The sequence below is a fragment of the Chenopodium album genome, chromosome 7, assembly GCF_948465745.1.
Source record: "Chenopodium album chromosome 7, dcCheAlbu1.1, whole genome shotgun sequence".
Taxonomy (NCBI): Eukaryota; Viridiplantae; Streptophyta; class Magnoliopsida; order Caryophyllales; family Amaranthaceae; genus Chenopodium; species Chenopodium album.
This window is the reverse complement of record NC_137840.1, coordinates 53,852,956-53,858,739: the sequence shown is the minus strand read 5'-3', so window position 1 is coordinate 53,858,739 and position 5,784 is coordinate 53,852,956. Positions and strand designations below refer to the sequence as shown.

Genomic DNA, 5,784 nt, shown 5'->3' with positions numbered 1-5,784 from the left:
TGGTTGTTATACATATTAATATTATTTATATACTTAAAAAATAGAATAGTAAATGTTACCTATTATTTTGCTAGGTGTTACATTAGTTTGCAAAAAGTGGTACATAATGTTGAATAAAGTGTTACTGTATGACAAAAGATGACTGAAAAATGTTACCTAATAATCAATAAGGTGTTACATTAGTTTGCAAAAGTGATACACAATGTGGGATAAAGTGTTACTATATGATTGAAAAATGTTACTAAAGATAAGTAAGTGTTACCTAAGAAATAAAAAGTAAAACTTTAAAATTGATACCAATAATATAAAAAAGTGTTACATAAGAGGATCTACAGTAACACTTTTAAAAGTGTTACCATATATTACCCAAAGTGTTACATAAGACCTTAGGTAACATGGGCGGATGTATCACCCATTAAAGTGTTACCTATTATCTATAATAACACTTTTACCACATTATGTAACACTTTTTAGGTGTTACTTGAAGTTAGTTATGTACTACTCCGTAGTGTAACATGTGCTTATGTTTTGGGGAGTGGGATTGGATGCTTTTTTGCTGATAATAATATAGACTCTTTAAGTTTTTATTAGATTTATAAAGAGCATAATCCAAGGGGATTAATTTATTTTTAAGTTAGAGATGCCAAGTGATAATTGTTTTGGGGTTTTTTGTGTCCCTCGGAAGAGTTACAACTCAAGACTGGATTCCACAAGGTCGCCTGTACCTGCAAAACAAACGGACCGTCGGATGGTCGGTGGTCCACCTCCGAAGATATAGTTAGTAAAGTATTCGGAGTAAAACGTGCGGAAATAAAGTTATCTGCTCGGATTCCAAGCTCGGGTAGTGTGCTGTCTGTTTCTTGAGAACGACAACTCTGTAATAAATGTTGATGTGATGTCCTAGGTTACCTCGTAAATGAGGGAATTGTCCCTATTTATAGGGTCTTTTGGGGAAGTGTGACCTCCCTAGGGTTTGATGACCTAGGGATTAGGGCACGCCGTTTTGCGGCGCCTCAAATTTTGGGCCTTTGAAGGCCGCCATTTCAGAGGTGATATCTGAGTGACACGTGTCGCACATCCTAAGAGGCCATTTGGGCGTCTCTTAGGGCGACACGTGTCGCTCTCTTATTGGTCCACTTGGGATCATCAAGTACCCCAAATCAGAGCTGTATCCGTCCACTAGTGGAAAAAATCTCATTTGTAACAGGCTATTTGTAACGGGCAAAGCTTTGCCCGTTACAATTAAGATATTTGTAACGAGCAAATTAGTGCCCGTTACGAATAAATAAGTATTCGTAACGGACACTATTTTGCCCGTTACGAATACTATATTACACGTAACAGGCCCAACTGATGAGAGGAGCCCGTACTTGGCTTTTTAGGGTTTCACCTAATAGCCGTCACCCTCTTTCTCTCTCATCAGTCCCTCTCTCTCTCCTCCCCTCTCCTCCCCGTCATTCACCAGCCTCTTTCTCCTCTCCTCCATCAATATGAGTTTTCTAAACACTTGTGCTCTTTCTCTCCTCCTCCGTCCTCCGTCCTCCTACCCCTTGTTCCTCCTCTCTTTTTAAGCTCTTACAGAGAAATTATGGTTGATGGGTATGTGAAAAAGTGTTCGAAGATTTTATTACGGGCGGTGCACAATGCGAAGAAAAAGAAATCAGTGTTAATTTGTTGTTCCTCTTATAGTGAATTCTAGATATTGGATCTAGATAGCGGCGAATTGTCAAAAACTACTGAAGAACAATTCTTATAATTTGGTATATCTTTGCCTAAAACTTCAACCATTTTAGATCTTGAGGTAAGAAGTCCTTCAATTGTTTTTTCCTCTTCTTGAATTGATTTCTGGGCATCTAATTGTTTAAATTCTTGAATTTGTTCTTGTGAATTCTAATTTGCTTTATTTTTTTCAACATGCAATTTGTATTTGATTCATTTTTGGCATTTGTATGGTTCGATTACGCTTTGTATGTTTACACGAATAATAAATCTAAAAAAATATGTTCTTCAATAGAAACGAGTAATACATGCAATCAGTAATGAATTTTGTTCATCTTTGTCGATTAATACCTGATTGCCGAATTTTTTTTTTTAATTTTTTTTGTTTATAGAGAGAACTAAGAAACCCGATATGGCATGTTGATTAATTCTAGGGTTCTTCGAGTTTTGTTAAGCGTATGACTTGCATTTTTCAATCCTTGCACTGATCTGAATCACTAGTTTCTGATTTTATTTTATTTTTTTTTAAAAGAACTTTAGAGTCTGCCTTCGATTTGGATTTGGCTATGTATCAAATGTTACTATATATGTTAGTCCCTGAAACAGATGGTAGCAGATAATTTGTTAAGTTATTGCAATGTTAGTCATTCTATATATGATCCTATCTATGCATTTCTATATTTTATCAAGAACAGATAATATGTTAAGCTATTGCAATGTTTGTCATTCTATCTATGATCCTATTGCAATGTTAGTCATTCTATCTATGATATGGTCAGGCTATTACAGATAATATTTGACGGGTATTGCGATATGGCAGTGAGACAGGTTGCTAGTATTCATTTCAAGAACTTTATTGCCAAGAATTGGTCGCCTCGATCATGATCCCGGTTCGTTTCCTTTCGTGTAGTGGTACGGTTAAGACTTTGACTTTAATTGTCATAGCTCGGTCATTCGATATTGATTCGATATTGATATTGTATGCTTGGTTATATTTTTATTTTTAATTTCAGAGGAGCAATCAAAGATCTCACCGGCTGATAAAGCCTTGGTAAGAGAAAATATCCTTGTGTTTGTGGTTCAAGTTCCACCGCTTTTGAGGTATGGCTATTTGTTGTGCTATTGTTATCTATGTGAGCTATCATATCCAAATTTCAATTTTGAAGGGCGTTTGATGTTTATTGTGGTTGCCATTTGTAGGGTGCAGTTTGGCGAGTGCCTCAAAACAATTATCCATGTTGATTACCCTGAGCAGTGGCCTGGCCACTAGGTGAAGCATAATTTGCAAGATCAGTAGGTCTATGGTGCTCTGTTTGTTTTGCGGATTCTCGCTAGAAAATATGAGTAAGTACATGATTGCTGATTATGTATGGTATATTGCGGTATCATCACAAAAAAATTAAGCAAATCATATGTTGTTTTATTCTTTTGGGTTTTCTCTGATTCTAGTTGCTCCTCATCAAGTAGGTGGAGTTGCTTACCTAATTCTCTATTGGCTAGTACAGTCAAAAGTCAAATTAGATAATATGCTAGCTTGACAGTGTATTCATGTTCAACAAGCACTATATTTGATTTTACAAAAAGTTTACATGTTTCTTGATTAATGCTTAATACAAAAAAAAAAAGTTCTCTAGTGTTTTTGCATAGGTAGACTGATAAATTTTAGCAGTCATTTGCCCCATTTTTTTTTCCTTATTGTGCTTGCTTTATGAGCTCCAACTGGTATGTAATTTTTACCATGATTCTTCTTCTTCCAATTCCGAATGACGATAAATCTGCTCCTTCTTTGAAGTCTAAGAATTATCGTCTTTTTGGTAGAGATAAGCCTGTTCATAAGGTCCTTGGTGGTGGTTAACGTATGTTTCTTCTGTTTTGATCTGGTGCCTTGCTCAGGGATGTGTCATATATGTTGGTTTTATTGTGGGTTGAACAAAAAAAGTGATTGGGTGGCTTCCCTTTCCCCAGGCCATTTCATTAGTTTGAAGGAGAGCTTTTTGTTTGTGCCCTTACATTGTTCACTTAATTATGCATAGCGATTCTGAAAGAAGTGGAGGTGTTTGTGCTCTTACATTGTTCACTTAAACATGTAGGAACTTAGCACAACTATAATCTATGTACTTATAATATGTGTAGAATTAGCTGTTACTTTAATTCTTATAATTGTTTTATGTACTTGCTTATGTACTTAATTTTCTATATAAAAATCTTGTAAGGTTACTCTGCTATAGTCACCTTTTCAAGAATACTAATGTTCCTAAAACAAGGAATTCATATTATAATTTGGCCGAGATGCATGTCTTTTACTGCTTCCATAATTAAATAATCATTAAATGGTGAAAAAGTGATAGGATGAGGAAATTTGGGAAAATAACCTTATCTTAAGAGTGTTACATATTTTTAATAAAATTAAGAGTAGTCCATGAAACCTCTTTTAGCACAATGTTAGACTTGATTAATATTGTCTGTCACGGGCATGGGTACATATTTGACATATTAATCATCATAATGAGCATGTTATGACATATTTCACTCCTTGAAATTTTCTTTAATTACATCATTTTATGTCATTGATTTTACATGTACGGATAATGTTCAAGAATTCACACATGGGTCGATATTCTGAATCATTATTAGAGAGGCAGAGACTATATTTTATACTAGCATATTTAATTAAGTATATTTGATTAAGTAAAGCCCAAAAAAGTTAATAAAGGAACTAAAAATCAGAACTGAAATTCAAAACTGAAATTAGAGCTGAATTTCAGAATTGAAATCAGAGCTGAATTTCAGATCTGAAGTTCAAAACTAAAAGCAAAGCTGAACTTCAGAGCTGAAAATCAGAACATTATAACAAAGCCTAAATTAGAACATTTAAACTGCTACAGCTTTGTTGTCTCCCTGCCTCATTGAGATCAATATCAAACTGTTGAGTACTATTTGATTGTCCCATTATTCTAATTCGAAACTTCTAATGTCCACTTGCTGAGTACCAAATGCTATTTATATAAGTCACAATTTAGAAGTCTTGTTTTATGTGATTAAACTTTGTTTTTATTTTTAATTTTTTATTTTTTTATATATATATTTTTTTTGCTTGCCTTTTCTGAATGTCATGTTTTGCATTGATGCTAATTTGAATGAGCCTGATCAATTGTTATTTATAGATTCTTGTAGTATAGGAGAAAAGTGGCTAATTTCGAGGATGTGTGGATTTTGCTCAGAACCATTCATAGGTTATATGTTATCTCTATTTATTTTTTCAAGTCTTTCAAGATGCAGTTATGCATTTATTTTTTCTCATTGCTTGCTATGCTTTCTTGTTTTGTAATGTTGCAGATGCAGCAGAGTTGTTGCAGCAGCTATCTCTGGAATCTCATACCAAATCTCTTTGGTTCTCGCAATGTTATTCGAGTAGAGTGTTCGTTCTATCTTTTTCAAGTGGTAGTTGTTCATGGCTTTGCAGATGGAGTCCATGTCCGAGGGCTCATTCGTTACTTTTGTATGCACATCACCAAAGCTTCACCACACTATACAAATTCTAAAGCCAATCGCTTACCTAATCAGCTGCTTCAGGGAATCTGAGAGTAGCTTCTAGAATGTAGTGTGTTCATTTGTGAGCAGCTGCTTTGTTTTGAGATTTTCTTTTGCTTTGTTTTTAGTTTTAGTTATATTAGGAAATAATTAAATTGCTGATTGTATATTACTCTGTAATTATTAAGTGTATACTATACTTGTATAAAATAAATAAATATATATATTGACTGATAAAATAATTGTGTAAGCTAGCTAGCTGTCCAGCATGTGCTGGATTTTTTTTTTAATTGAATCTCACAGTATTCGTGACGGGCAGAATCTGCTTGTTACCAATAACCCCGTTATTCGTAACGGACGGTGCCCGTTACAAATAACAATGGCCATTCGTAACGGCCACATACGTAACGGACGCTGCTCGTTACGGATGGGCTCTTTTTGCCCGTTATGGATGACCTTTTTTCCACTAGTGGTCTAACACGTGTCACCATCTGGAAGGTCCAACGTGGCGTCCCTTCCAGTGACACATGTCAG

General features: G+C 34.9%; 1 long non-coding RNA gene across 3 annotated transcripts; it reads left to right on the top strand.

The window, feature by feature from the left end:
- Positions 1-1,432: 1,432 nt before the first annotated feature.
- Positions 1,433-5,492, top strand: LOC145637923 (uncharacterized). Of its 3 annotated transcripts, XR_014114544.1 has the most exons (6): positions 1,433-1,801; positions 2,499-2,631; positions 2,733-2,820; positions 2,920-3,063; positions 4,884-4,952; positions 5,056-5,492. It is a non-coding gene; the product is annotated as an uncharacterized LOC145637923 (long non-coding RNA). The 3 variants fall into 3 exon arrangements; XR_014114545.1 differs by lacking the exon at positions 4,884-4,952 and having other exon boundaries at positions 1,439-1,801; positions 2,509-2,631; XR_014114543.1 differs by lacking the exon at positions 4,884-4,952 and having other exon boundaries at positions 1,441-1,801.
- Positions 5,493-5,784: the final 292 nt, after the last annotated feature.